Raw genomic sequence first — 12,502 nt, 5'->3', positions numbered from 1 at the left:
ATTGTCCCTCCTTGACGTTCTGTGCTTGTGGTTTACTAGCTTTAGACTATGTCCTCTGGTGTTTTGTTGACTCCGTCCTGCAAGCTGTAGGAAGTGACCGTCCCTAAGTGACTCAAAGCCATGGATCTTGAAAGTCTACATCCCGTCTCCTCGTTTACTCCTCTCCTGCAGTATTGTTAGTCCTAGACGAGTCAGCCTCTCCTCGTACGCCAGTTGTGACAGCTCCGGGACCAATGTAGTGACTCTCCGTTTTACCTGTTATTGCGTGTTTGTCTCCTCGAGTATACGGGGACCATGCCTGGATGCTATATTCAAAGCGGGATCTGATCAGGGATTTGTACAACGAGAGAAACATTACTGTGTCCAGGTAGGTGTTGGTCTTCCTTAATAATACCACCATGGAGTTGGCACGCTGCTATGGTGACATGAATTTATCCAGGTTTGGGGTAACATATTCTCCTAAGTTTTTCTTTTCCTCTGCAGTGGATAATGGAGTGTTTCCCAGTGTGGTACTGGTAATCAAGATATTCCCTCTTAAGGTGTATGACCTTATATTTATCTTTCTTAAACTGTAGTAACCACTTGCTGCTTCATTTGTGTAGCTTGGTGATGTCCTCTTGTAGTGTATCTACACCTGAGGAGGTTATTGTCTTTCTGTAGAGTTTTGCATCATCCGCAAATAAATTCCCACTGGACTGAACGTACTCCATAAGGTCTTCTATGTACACTAAAATGAGGGCCGGCCCTGCACACTCTTATGTGGCACACCGCTCCAGACACTTTGCCAATGCAAGTATAAGCCTTTGGTGAGAACACGTAACAATCTTCAACTTGGGTAACTTGATCCATCAAGCAATTTCTCCTTCTTTTCCAATTGCGTTCAGTTTTTCGAGTAGCCGTAGATGGAGAACTGTATCGAAGGCCTTTCTGCAGTCTAAAAAGACTATATCCATTCTATCTTCGTTGTCTAGGCCTCTAGGGCATCCTCGAGGTCCTCAAAATGCTCAGGTAGCTGTGAAAGGTAAGACTTCCCTGACCTGAAACAATGCTACCGGCTGTTCATTAGATTGCCCCCTTCCAGATGGCCAATTAACCTTTGTTTCAGCAATGTTTCCATCACTTTGCATGGAACTGATGTGAAGCTCACTGGTCGGTAGATCATAGGGTTTGGCTGGTCTCCATTCTTGAATACTGAGGTGACGTTTCCCATTTTCCAGTCCTTTGATATGTGTGCCGCAAGTTGCCTTCAAAAGCAACCAGGAACGAAATGCGAGAGCAGACACACTCCTTTAGCACTTTAGAGTATAGCTCATCTGGTCCACGTGCGGAGTCCTCTCTGAAACTTTCCATTTTTTTTTCTCCATTTGTTACTTCAGACACTGAAATCAACCTCTTGTGACCTGACACCCTCAAATTGCCTCTGTACGGTAGGGGGAGGGAGGGGGGGGAAGGGTTTTCTGACCATTTAAAAAAAAACATTTAGTAGTTCGTAGTGTTCTCGTGTAGTATTTGTCATTGATCCATCTCGTTATCTTAGTTTGAATAATGTTTCCTTAATTCTTGTTTTACTTCTAGTAATTTAGGAATGGATTTGCCTCGGCAGAGACGCTGGAGAATAATGGGGAGAGTCACACTGCCAGAAATCAGGACCATAAAGGCTTTGTCGCGTCGGACTAGAGCGTTCCTGAGGAGGGAAAAGGATGGAACGGAGTTTCAATGACTTAGTTCTCAAAAGATTCTTATGTATTATACTTTCTTACCTGCCTACGATAAAAATGTACACATCAGCCACCTAACCATGCTTTCAACTTGGAATACTACGCAGTATTCTTATCAACGAGACTATAATAGTCTCCTTGGTTCACACACACACACACACACACACACACACACACACACACACACACACACACACACACACACACACATCATCTAGGTCACCCAGCAGCAGGGGAAGGTCAGTTCAGGTGGCAGGTAGTGTGGCAGCCTCGTCACTCAGGTTCGGAGCAATATGTATGGCAACTATATCAACCTTATTACCTCCATGATATCAACGCTGTGCACTTGTTCTCACGACCACATCTACCAGCCGGGCAGCACCCACCACCTGTGTCTCGTCACTCCAGGAGCTTAGCACCCCCTTACTAAGCCTGGGTATACCTGAGTGACCCCCCCCCCCTTAAACTGCCCACCTGCACCCTCACCATCGTCTGTCACCTGAACCCAACGTCTGACCTGATGATTAACACGTGACCTAACCTCACCGTCATTTGAAGAGACCGCACCTTCCAACCCTCTCGGCACCACTGCACTGCACTCCCCCCACCGCTCCTCCCCCCCAACCCCAAGCTCCGTCGCCCTAACCCCCCCACACATATCAGACCACCATTCCCCGTCCCCCTTATTTTTGTACTTGTTTCCATTAGCGAAGAAAAATTGTATTTATAATATGTAAATTTTCACCCTGACGGCTGCCGCAACCAAATAAACCGTTTATTATTATTATTATTATTATTATTATTATTATTATTATTATTATTATTATTATTATGTCTCTGCCTCTCCTTCCTCTCTCTCTCTCTCTCTCTCTCTCTCTCTCTCTCTCTCTCTCTCTCTCTCTCTCAATTTATTATAGTTGGTTCATTTTTCAACAATATCATTCTCATCTCCACTACTTTCGTCTGATGATATATTGATGGAAAATGTTTCAATTAACTGATCAATTACTCGGTCATTTATTTTGTTATGTTCTCTCTGTAGTTTCCTAACAGTCTATCCTGATCATGTTTTGTTTTGGGCATGCCCTGACTGTGGCAGTCTGTAGTTGTTTGCTCCTAATCACTCAGTAAAAGCTTAACTGGCCGACAGTAGATATCTCATTGACAACAAGAAAGTGTACCTCGTAGAAAAATTGATCCAGTGTGGCAGTATTTTGAAAATGTTCCCTAAAAATCTGGGAAAGGATGAAGAGCTAAGTGGAAACAGACCAAACGAGTTACGGGGTCCGGTAGCATGACTGAAATTACACAAATAATAATGTAAGTAGCTTCACATGGACACATTAGAGGAAGATGTGGATGATCCATGTATGTATATATGTTTGTGTGTATGTATGGTGATTCTTTGAAAAAAATAAGGTGTATATTTTCTTTAGTGACTTCCTATTTTTCGGTGCATTTTGGGCGGCAGAGTAGCCCACGGTGAAGCGGTAGCCAGAACCCGTGGCTCGGCACAACTAGAACCTAAAAGGAGTATTCACACTTACCTACAGGGGGCTTTACCCCCCTCGACCCCTCTATGGGCCACAAAAGTACATATCAGCATGCCTGAAGGTTCTAGTGATGGATTTTTGCCTATAGTCAGCCGAGGAGTCAGACTTGCAAGACTCCATCGCTAGGACCTTCACATTATTTAATTATATAATCTGTTTCTACTCCTGGAGCCTGAGGTCCAGCTACAATATTTATCCGGACCTCTGCATTCATTTCAACTTATCTAATTGGACCTTTGCTCATAATAGTTGAGTAGATCTGAATTGTATACTTACGGCAACTGTTACAAACAAGTCTCACTGGAATCGAAAAAAAAATACTTTGCTGGAGTGCTTTTGGAAAACAAGGTATTATAGGAAGGCGATCTGTGCTGCCTACGAAACATTTACATCAAAATTCGGAACTAGAGGCACAAGAGAGAAACGAAGGAAAACGATTGGGAAAGGCTCATGTCCTGAAGTGGAGTGAGTCATGCTGATAAATTTCTCTCTCTCTCTCTCTCTCTCTCTCTCTCTCTCTCTCTCTCTCTCTCTCTCTCTCTCTCTCTCTCTCCACCAGAGCTGTTTATAATTTACATCAATAACGTTGTCGTCGGGCTCAATAATCTCATAAGGAAATTTGCTGACCCCACAAAGATTGGTAATTCGGTCGTCTTTGAAGAAAACAAACAAAGCCTCCAAGGAATATTGCGTAAACTTTCAGCCTGAACTGGTAGATGGGAGATGCCCTATAATATGAAATAGTGCCAGGTTCTTCAAAATTGGCACACAAAAAGAGGTTCGATTACAAAATTCGTGGCGTAAAACTCAAAAGCGTTCCATGTGCCAAGGACCTGATCGTCAAAATCGCGTCAAACCTCAAATTGTCACAGCAATGCATTTATGGGGCAAACAAAGCAAACAATGCTGGGCTTCATGATGAGAAACGTCTTATTCAAGAATAAATATGTAATACTTGAACCCATTTAGAATTTGCGGTACAGTTTTGATCTCTCCACCATAGAAAGGACATTGCTAAATTAGAAGATGTGTGAGCAACGTAGGGGCTGCAAAGATGATCTCTGCATTGCGCAAAATAATGGTAAAATTTTACTTTATTCAGTCTCTCTATTCAGGACGAAACTATTTTTTTCTGGTAGTTTTCGGCCAGTTTTGAATTAATATGCTTGTTGTTTTCCCCGCAAATCATTACTTTTTTTTTTTACCCACACACCGACCCCCCATCCCCTCAGAAAATAATGATTTGCGATAAAAAAGACGAAAGGCAGATTAATACAAAACAGACCGAAATTTACCAGGAAAAAATAGTTTCGTCCTCACAAATAAGTAACACAGCAGTAACCCTCACTCGCAATGTTCCCCCCGAGAGGACTGGCCGCCGTCCCCTGTGGCCGCCAGCTGGCTGTCACGCACCACCACCTAGCCTAACCTAACGAAACTAATATAACCAAACCAAACTAATCTATCCTAACGAAACTAACCTATCCTAACCAAACTAACACAACCAAACTAACTTAACCTAACCAAACTAACCTAACCTAACTGGCAAGGCTAAGAAATGCATACGAAGTCGTCACCTTATTCGTCATCCAGTCCTTCCTCCTCACTAGAGACATCGACGAGAGTAACAGGCCGTCGACGTTGGGTGTCCAGAGGGGGATAGAGTAGTGCCGCCTGTACGAAGAATTGGTGGAAAAGAGTTTCCTCTTCATGCGCATTGACGAATAAATACCGGGCCAGGTATTGGTATCACCCAATTCTTGTGGTCGATGAATTCGTGCCTTATGGCTTCTGGGAGAGTTCGCATATTCTGTAGATGCACACTTGCCCATCTACTATAATGTGTATGGTCTAGCGCAAAGAAGAATGGCATAAAGCGCTCCAGTGCCTCTATATAAAGTTCAAAATTCCCCTCTCTATGTGCACGGACAAAATGTAGGAGGATTACCTCCAAATGCATCACAAGGTCCCAGAAGTAGAATGTTGCTGACTTAGCTTTCATTTCTGACAGCCAAGCATTCTCATCATTCAATAATTGAAGTGTCTCTTCCTCTGCCTCCTTGCGTAGCTTCCAAAGAGCTGCAAGTGTGACTTGATGGCAGTAACGGGCCTTCATTAATGGAGACCCTTTACTAATATTCTGAGCTACTCCAGGGCCGCCAACTTGTGCCTGTGTCAGTGCTGTGACCCATCCAGACCCTTGAAGAATATCTCCAATTGTTGACAGCATTGCCATCTCTGTGTGCATGCCACCAAGCATAATCACAATGTTCTCTTCACTGAGAGTCGTGTAGGTCCACTGGAGGCGTTTGGCCATGGCATAGAGTGGCTAGTCCATAGCAATCACTGGGATCTGCCCAGGACTAGCGTTTTGGATTGCTTCATTTATTTTTTCTAATCCATGCTTGATCATTGAAGGGGAATGAGACTTTTCGTAAAAGTGGAAGAATTGCTTTGGTTGCTGGAAGACTTCCCTTACTGCAGTCTGCATTTTTATGTTGTGAGGCATGATATCCTGCCCAAGACACTTCTTTGCAGGACCCTTGTGCTTGGGACTGTACGAAATGATTCAGCCATTCTTGTTCCTCTCTTCATGATTTTTCGAAGATATGCAGATTCTCTGGAATGGAGACTGGAACCGTGCGTGGCATCTCAGCTTTCTTTATATCAGCATCCAATGGAGGAACAAATGTGTATGATTTGGGTAAACCTTCAGTCCCATCATCCTCACATGGTATTTTCTACCGAGGAACTCTTGGTTTGTGTTGTGACCTGATATGAAAAAGACTCATGGCAGTCCCGTGGAAAGCTTCTTTAGATGTGTTGGATGTTGGGTTGTGGTCAATGTTATCTATTGCACCCACTGTGAAGACACCTTTCTGTACATTTGGTGGGCAAACCACCCCTTCCTTTTTTAATTTCTTTGACAGGGTAGAGGCCACCAATTTTTCATGTTGAATTACTTTTTTGTAGCTGTCAGAGAGGCCAAGATTATAAAGGAAGTTGATAAATTCCTTGTTTCTGAATTGTGAATGACAGTACAGAGCAAGGAAGGTAGTTATTGAAATTGTATGGTGTTTGCTCTTACTAGATATTGCCCTATTCGACACAGTTGAAAATCATCAGTTGACCAATTGTCAATGTTGACTGGCTATGTTGACGCTTCAATGCAGGTCCTTCAAGTGTCATCCGAAGGAAGAATGTCAATGCTGGAGGAATGCTCTTCTCTTGGCAGTTGCCCTCGTACTCCCCACTGAAATTCCACAATGGTCGTTCCTCAATCTCCCGGCGAATAATGGCCGCAGCTTTAGCTAGGATCCAAGAATCACTTTCTGCAGTGCCAACACTGGCTGCTTTCATAATATCTTGCATGGAGTCAGGAAAAACGAATAGCACGTTCTTCCCATCAGTCTCCTCTCTAATTCCAGGGAAACGACCAATAGTGGCTTCTTTCAGTCGAGTGTGATGAACATTACTTGCTTCTCCACGTTTTTACAGTGCCTCACTCAGTCTCTCCCTCAGATTTTTCAGCTTGAAAGACTTTTTCCCTTCTGCAACTCCCCAGCTGATTTCGCCATACATCTCCTCAAGAGCTTGAAACCAGGCTTCTCTACCTTGATCTTTGGGCTTGCGGGCTACTTCTCGCTGCCTGATACGTACTTGATTGTTAAAGGTTGTTAAACAATGCAAATGATACAAAGCATCAGCTGCCATAAGATCGCCCCCAGGAGGTAGTCTTGCCATTACTTCAAAATCCTGAAGAATGTGAATTCCCATCTTACTGTTGGCATCCTGGGATATTGTTGACACACGATGGAGGACAGTTTTGCCTAATTGTCCACAAAAGATGCAGGTTGTATTAGCAGATGGAGTTGTGAGCCTTCCTGAAGTTCTTGGTTCAGGTTCATTGGCGGCTTTTGATTCTGAAGATGATGGCTAGCCCGACTGATGTGATGTTTGCTTGACGATCTTAGCCTGTGTTCTATGAAGAGACCTAACTGACACTTGGTCATAACATTCCTTGTGCCATCTGGCCGCAGTGGACACTCATTCTTCTGCAGTTAGTTCATTTGGCTTGCACAAAATGCCTCTTGGAAGACTTCCCAGTTTTTCAAATTCAGTTAATCGTGATAGTACAGCTTCATATGCTTTTGCCGCCCCACCTGACACACGAGGTAGGGGACACACTAAATTCTTCTGAGATGGTCCCTTGCACAAAAAAACAGAGCCCAAGGTCCATGATCTCACTTCATATCCTGAAACATGAGCGGAAAATATATAGTGTACATATTCTATGGCATTATAACCTACATTGAATATGATGATGAAGATGATGATGATACGGAGGAATTCCTAATGTAATAATCAGAAAAAAATACCTATAAATGTTTAACAACCCACTCCTAATAAATATTTGTCATGCTATTTTAACCTTTACGCATAACTAGGAGGCCTAGTGGATAAAATTTGTTGTATGCTTTATTTTTCCCACAATGTGTGGATCATTTTGAGACAAAAACTAGCCTTCTAGGCCTTTTGAATGCTGAATTATGGCTTTTTATTATTATGTGACTCCGGCTGACCTTGACCTTGACCTTTAAACCTTTGCCCTTTAGGAGCAAAATGTTTCTATTACCAAAATATACTTATGTGCAAAGTTTCAGGTTGTTTTCCACAGTTGCGGCAAAATCGTAAAATTTGACAGATTTTCCCCTGACTAAGAAACCTGCTCCGTATACCTGGGCGCTTCACCCACTCTTTCACGTCTCTCCACAGACGTTCAATGTTTTGTGTGTGAACTTAACCGTCCACTAGGTCTACAACAAAGTTTTCCGAGTGATCAACAATGTAGTGGGTATACCCGAGTTCTGTAAGTTTCTTGTACGCTCCCCGCTGATCACTCACGATCACAGACCCACGGCGGATTCATTTCTCAATGAGTGGGAGAAGTATGTCTTAATCACCCATTGGCCTCACCAGCAGCACAACGAAGCTCTTTTTGGTGAGGCGCTCTATCCCCCCGAACAGCCAAATCTGTAACAGCACACGTCCTCTATCGTACTTGCATCGCACGATGAGCGTCTCGTCTATTTCCACGAGGACGCCAGGACCACCAATACTCTCTTGATGAGAGTCCGTGACTTCGCTACAGAACGAGTGACAGTCAACGGACGTCTGCGATGTTATTTTCAAACGCTTAATCACCGTGTTGTGGTCACAGTGGCGGCTCAGGCAGTGATTAACAAAAATAAGCAATTCCCATGCCGTCACGCATGCATTCTGAAGGAATGTTCCCTTACAGTCACTAGTGATAAAATTACAGTACCGGCGCTTGTTTTCTTTTGGAATTATGTAGCTTCCAGTGCAGTAGAGTTTTCAGAATCTTCGTATAACCTGGCGATGCAATAGAAATAATCTAGACGACACCCACTGCAGACAGACATCTTCTTCAGACTATTTCAAATTGAGCCGCTTCTCCTTCCTCAGGGTGAAATACAACGCTAAGATTGGCTAAATTAATTATGTACTTTTTTTAATTGGCCAGCGGCTGCATTCTCAAAGAAAAGAACTAATCACCATGACTAATTTCGCGCCTGCGCGGCAATTGTGACATACGCACGCACGAACGAACTCACCTTCACCAGGGAATATCAGTTACCGCAACCGCCTATGCATCACACGCGTGACGCGTGGGTGTGTCACGTCCGAGCGTTGTCACAGGAGAGAGCAGCTTGCTTCCCCCCAAAAACTAAAAATCTTGAAAAATCGCTGTCAACATTATAATTTGCTGTGAGTATATATGGGGATCAAATTACTCAGAATGAGAAGCTCTAAACTACATGATGAGAAGGATAAGAAAGGTATGTTGACACTGGTAAAAGTGAAATGACACCAAAAAAACTTAAATGAAAGTCTCTCTTCCCTTAGCCATTTTCCCCTGAGAAACGCCGCTTCTTAGGCCCCCTTCACAATGTGCCGACTTCGGCACTTTTGGCTTCTTGGTGTCGGCTAGTATGATTGCCGACGGTCGTCGCTTGTCTGGGACATTCGGACCACTAATTGCCAGCATGCTGGCGACATGCTGGTAATTATATAATATGCAAAGAAAGAAGCGATCAAAACTTATTAAATCCTAGTGAAGATGTAAATTTGCTTTACCACACACACGCACACACACACACACACACACACGCACACACACACACGGTAAAACTTAAAGGAAGTACTTATAAAATGATATAATATCAAACATAATGAATGTTGTGAATATATTAACGTGTGCCCTTAAAAGATATGCGAATGGTATCAGTAAAAAGTCTCCTTATTCGTAGTGCACAGGGGAAGTGTGTCTGTCCTTGTGCCTTTCCGTCCGCGTTGTCCGCGAAGTGGTGACTCTTGAGTCCTCTTCATGTGCGTGAAGACCATACTCGGAGGCGAGAATATTTTTAGTAGTTCTTATAATGAATGCATGACTTATAACAGGCAAAAAAAATTCCATTCCTTGATTTTAGTCTGTAGACGCCCCACGCTGCCCAGTGGTGTGTCACGGACGACAAGGCTTTCTCGAACACCAATGATTTCGTCATGGACATTAGGGCGTTGACGTGTGCTCTGCTGATTGCCAGGCACACTTTTTTTTTTTTTTTTTTTCGGCAAAGGAAACAGCTCAAGGGCAAAAGAAAGGAAACAATAATGAAAAAAGCTCGCTACTCACTGCTCCTAAAACAAAGCGTTCAGAGGAGTGGCCGAAAGAGAGGTCAATATCGGGAGGAGAGGTGTCCTAATGCTCTCCTCTTGAAAGAGTTAAAGTCGTAGGCAGGTGGAAACACAGATGAAGGAAGATTTTTCCATAGTTGACCAGCGTGAGGGATGAAAGAGTGAATATGCTAGTTAAGTCGTTCGTAAGGGATTTGGACAGTAAAGGGATAAGCTTGAGTAGAAAGTCGTGTGCAGCGAGGCCGCGGAAAGGTGGGAGGCATGCAGTTAGCAAGTTTAGAAGAGTACATCGATAGAACCGATATAAGATAGAAAGAAGAGAGAAAGAGAGGCAACATGGCGGCGGAATGTAAGAAGTAGAAGACTTCAGTAAGAGGAGGGGAGTTGATGAGACGAAGAGCCTTAGACTCTACTCTGTCCAAAAGAGCTGTGTGTGTGTGTGGACCCCCGACCCCCCCCCCACCCCCACCCCACACACACACAAGTGAGATGCATACTCCTTAAGAGGGCGACCAAGGTCCAGTATATGGATAGCAACTGTACGGGGAAAAAATAACTGGCGGAGACGATACAGAACGCCAAACCTCGAGGAAGCTGATTTAGTGAGAGAGATGTGAAGTTTCCAGTTAAGATTTTGAGTTAAGGATAGACCGAGGATGTTTAGTGTAGAAAATGACAGCTGTGTGTTGTCGAATAATACATAGGAATACATAGGAAGAACAGACACCAGAAGACCTATCGGTCTATGGCGAGGGTGTCTGTTTACTACCGCTACTACTAGTAATCTACGTGGACAGAAAAGATGCAGGCTCCTCCCCACCCACCTCTCCCTCCGGCAACGTGCCGGCAGGAAATAGTTAGAAGAGAACACCATGTACCTTTAAGGAAGAAAGGGACATGGAAATTTTACAGTAAAGAGATAAATAAGAGGAAATTACTACCCTTAACTTACACTACTGGTAACCTAAGCTGTGGGGGAAAATGACTTCATTACATAAGAACATAAAAACACAGAAACACAAGGAGAATGGAAGAGGACGAAAGAGGACGAGTGGCCTGTACAGGGCAGCCTCAGGATCCCCCCTAATACTCACGATGGGTGAGGTGTAGTTTCAGGGGCACAGGTGGAGGCTTGATCCTCGTTTTACCGGCGGTACTAGGCACGGCACCAGTAACCTGTCACCTTACTGCACCCACACCTCACTCCACCTGTCATGCGGACATTAACTGTTGCTTTACTCTATTGTTAACTTACGCTACTTGCAATCTAGGTTGTGGGGGATAATAATATGAATTTAGGTTGACGTCTTGCTGCAATGCGAAGAAGGGTCAGTATAATCTTATATCCCTGAAGTACTTATCCAATGAAGACTTGAAGCTATTGATACTCTGTGCGCTAACTACTGACGGTGGGAGTCTATTCCAGTGATCGACGACTCTATTATTGAAAAAAACTTTTGCGCACCAATGTGTTACATCGGTTTCCCTTTAACTTCATACCGTTGCTGCGTGTTATTGTGTTGGTGTCTCTCTGAAATAGACTATCTGGGTTAATGTTGTCGAATCCATTAAGGATTTTGAACACTTCAATTAAGTCCCCTCTTATCCTTCGCTTTTTTAGGGAAAACATATCTAGACGCTTTAAACGCTCGTCATATGGCAAGTTTCGGAGCCCTGGAATTTGTTTGGTTGCTCGTCGCTGTATCCTTTCTAGCAAAACTTGATCTTTGATATAGTTCGGTGACCAGAACTGAACGGCGTATTCTAGGTGTGGTCTTACAAATGCTAAATATAATCTCTTCATAAGTTCGGGTGATTTATAATCAAAGTTTCTTGAGATTAATCCTAACATCATATTGGCTTTTTTACTCGCTGCAGAACATTGATCACTCATTTTAAGAGTGTTACTGATAATGACACCAAGATCTTTTTCTTGTTTTACTTCGCTGAGCTCATGTCCTTGAATCTGATATTTAAAGTTAGGATTTTTTTCACCTATGTGCATTACTTTACGTTTATCTACGTTAAAACTCTTGCCATTTTTCGCTCCAGTCGGCAAGTCTTATTAAGTCTGATTGAATCTTTTCGCAATTTTGACTGTTCATTACCGTACCTCCTAATTTGGTGTCGTCGGCGAATTTGGCTACTTTTGATAGAATATCAGTTTCTAAGTCGTTCACGTAAATTATGAATAGTGTTGGCCCCAGGACCGAACCTTGGGGCACGCCACTGGTGACGGGTTGCCAATCCGATGCTTCACCATTAAAAACTACACGTTGTTCTCTGTCGGTGAGCCAGTCATGAATCCACGCACATAGATGGTCGTTAATACCGTGGGAACGCAGTTTAGAAATAAGTCTAACGTGAGGAACTTTATCAAACGCTTTCTGAAAATCTGGGTAAATTGCGTCATATGGGCTTCGGGCGTCCCAACATGTATAAACATCGTTGAAAAAAGTTAATAGGTTTGTAAGGCAAGACCGATTACTACGAAATCCGTGCTGACTATCAGTT

General features: G+C 43.4%; 1 protein-coding gene across 1 annotated transcript in view; it reads left to right on the top strand.

The window, feature by feature from the left end:
- The window catches only part of LOC126995295 (sialic acid-binding Ig-like lectin 10), a 117,912-nt gene that overhangs the window by 29,516 nt on the left and 75,894 nt on the right, over window positions 1–12,502 (top strand). The window lies entirely within an intron of this gene.

This window comes from Eriocheir sinensis, chromosome 7, assembly GCF_024679095.1.
Source record: "Eriocheir sinensis breed Jianghai 21 chromosome 7, ASM2467909v1, whole genome shotgun sequence".
Lineage (NCBI taxonomy): Eukaryota > Metazoa > Arthropoda > Malacostraca > Decapoda > Varunidae > Eriocheir > Eriocheir sinensis.
Note: the sequence above shows the minus strand (reverse complement) of the source record. Positions and strands in the feature narration are given on the sequence as shown.